The sequence below is a fragment of the Pteropus vampyrus genome, unplaced genomic scaffold (assembly GCF_000151845.1).
Source record: "Pteropus vampyrus isolate Shadow unplaced genomic scaffold, Pvam_2.0 Scaffold232, whole genome shotgun sequence".
Taxonomy (NCBI): domain Eukaryota; kingdom Metazoa; phylum Chordata; class Mammalia; order Chiroptera; family Pteropodidae; genus Pteropus; species Pteropus vampyrus.
In genome coordinates, this window is record NW_011889013.1 from 1190397 (window position 1) to 1192612 (window position 2216).

Here is a 2216-nt window from a genome sequence, read left to right on the forward strand (position 1 = left end):
GCTCTGGTTCTGATCACCACGGCAGAGGATTATAAGTGTTTGCCCCTCGTCCTCCGGAAAACTTGCTGTTGGATCAACGAGACCTATTTGGCCCGGAATGTCATCATTTTCGCGTCCATCTTGATCAATTTCCTGGGCGCCATCCTAAATATCGTAAGCATTCCGAGCCCGCCAACCCTCTGGTGTCCAGGGTGCACTCAGGGCTCCAGAGTCCGTGGAGCCTGCGGCTTCTTCACTGCCGTCCTCGGTACCGGTTACCTTCGTGTGCCTGGTCCAGCCCCAAGCTTAGGGACAGAGCGCAAAGATGTGGCTACCGTCAGAACTGTGCGTTTTACTGGGGGCAAATCATCTCTTTCCCAGTGGGAGAGGTTGTTTGCTCCCTTTAATTTCTGCACTGTCAGTGGCCAATCAATTACAATGGTGAATAAGGGTTCCCACTGATTAAGTACCTGCCTGCTATGTGCCATGCGCTGAAGGAGGAGCTGTGCCTGTTTTTCGTATTTAATCCTCACATAAAGCCCGTGAGGTAAGTCTCATTATCCCCACTTTATGGCTGAGGAAACTGAGGCTCAGAGACATGAAATAACTTGCTGTAAGGTCTGTCTGACTCCATGACTCATGCTCATTCTCATGTGCTACATTATATCGCTGGGAGTGGGAGCCGGAGGGAATGGGCATGAATAGCTGCCATGTACTGAGCACCTAATGTGGGCGACAGGTAGGTATTATCGTTCCCATGTAATGGATGAGGAAACTGCGTTTCAGGAAGGCTGAGCATCTTGCCTTTGACTTCCCAAAAGTTCGCATTGGATGTGACGTATTGAATTCCGATGAATCTCCACCTGCCGTATTGATCATTGTTCTAATTTGGCGATTCATGTTTTAATGACGTCATTTTCTCTCTAGAAGGGTGACATGGTATCTACAGGCCTTTTCTGTATATATACAAACAGTCTGTGTTGACCATGACATAGGGACCTAGAGTGCAGGAGTGATTTATCAGACTCCAGATTTTAAACTTGGCACATTGAGAGAGGCTAGTAGAGGCATCATCTGGTGGCCAAAACCATCATCATGCCCCTTGGGCCTGAAGCACTATCCCCAAGTGCTCAGGGAGCCAAAGTGTGAAGTTCTACAACTGTCAGTCTGTGTGTGGCAGGCTTGTACTGCCTGATTATCCTAACTGGCCCAGTAATTACCTAGAGTCTGCATTGCTCAAGTTCTGTGGTTGGCCTTGAAGGAAAGGATTCTGTGGGGTTTAAAAACGGGAAATCGTCATCTAATTAAATTCATCGTCTAATAAATAATTTAGAGATTATAGCAATTGAAAGTGGAAGGACATGGGCTCGTCGATCCAGCGTTTAGAGTTGCAGCCAGGATCTCATCTTGGTGAATCGGCTACCTCTGGGGCACAGGATTTAGAAGTAGGCCGGGCGGCTCTAGGTCGGGGTCACCTGTGGCAGGAAGTTCAGAGGCTTTGGAGTCAGATAGACCCGTGTTCAAACCTCAGCGCCACCACTTAGCAGCCCAGCGACCCTGGACAAGTTACTTTACTTCTCAGAGTTTCATATTTTTCGGTTGTAAAATGGGGATAAAAATAATAGTGACATCACAAGGCGGTCGTGAGGGGGTTTTTTTGTTTTTTGTTTTTGTTTTTTGCACAAAGTGTCTGGCACAGAAGAGGCATTCGGCCCCTGGTAGCTATTCTTCTCCGAGTGCCACCAACTGTCCCACAGCAGTGCAGTCTGGGACGTGCCCATACCCCAGCGCTCAGGGTCCTTCTGGAAAGTGTGTCCCCTCAGACCCTTCAGACCCTCAGGGCTGCTGGCGTGGAGACAGGCTACGAGGTCACCCCAGACCTTCTCTCCTGCCACCTGCTCTCCTCTGAGCCCACGAGCCCACGAGCACACTCGGTGACGCTCCGCGGTGGGGCCAGCAGAGCCATCTTCAGCTGGTCTCCTCACTGGCTTGCAGACGCCTTTTCCAAGCCAGGCCCCAGCTGGCACTTCCACTCTGAGGGCCCGCCCGCTGGGCCTGGTCTGCCCCAGGCCCTCGCCGAAGCCCAGCACTGATAGCACAGGGCTCCTTTCCCGGCACCCACACTGACTTTGTTGTTCCTGTGTTTTTTTTTGTTTTTTGTTTTTTCTGTTGTTCTTTTTTTTAATTCGCAGCTGTGGTGTGATTTTGACAAGTCGATCCCTTTGAAGAACCTGACT

General features: G+C 50.2%; 1 protein-coding gene across 1 annotated transcript in view; it reads left to right on the forward strand.

Annotated features, from left to right (window-relative positions):
- The window catches only part of ADCY8 (adenylate cyclase 8), a 170549-nt gene that overhangs the window by 114785 nt on the left and 53548 nt on the right, over positions 1-2216 (forward strand). The window lies entirely within an intron of this gene.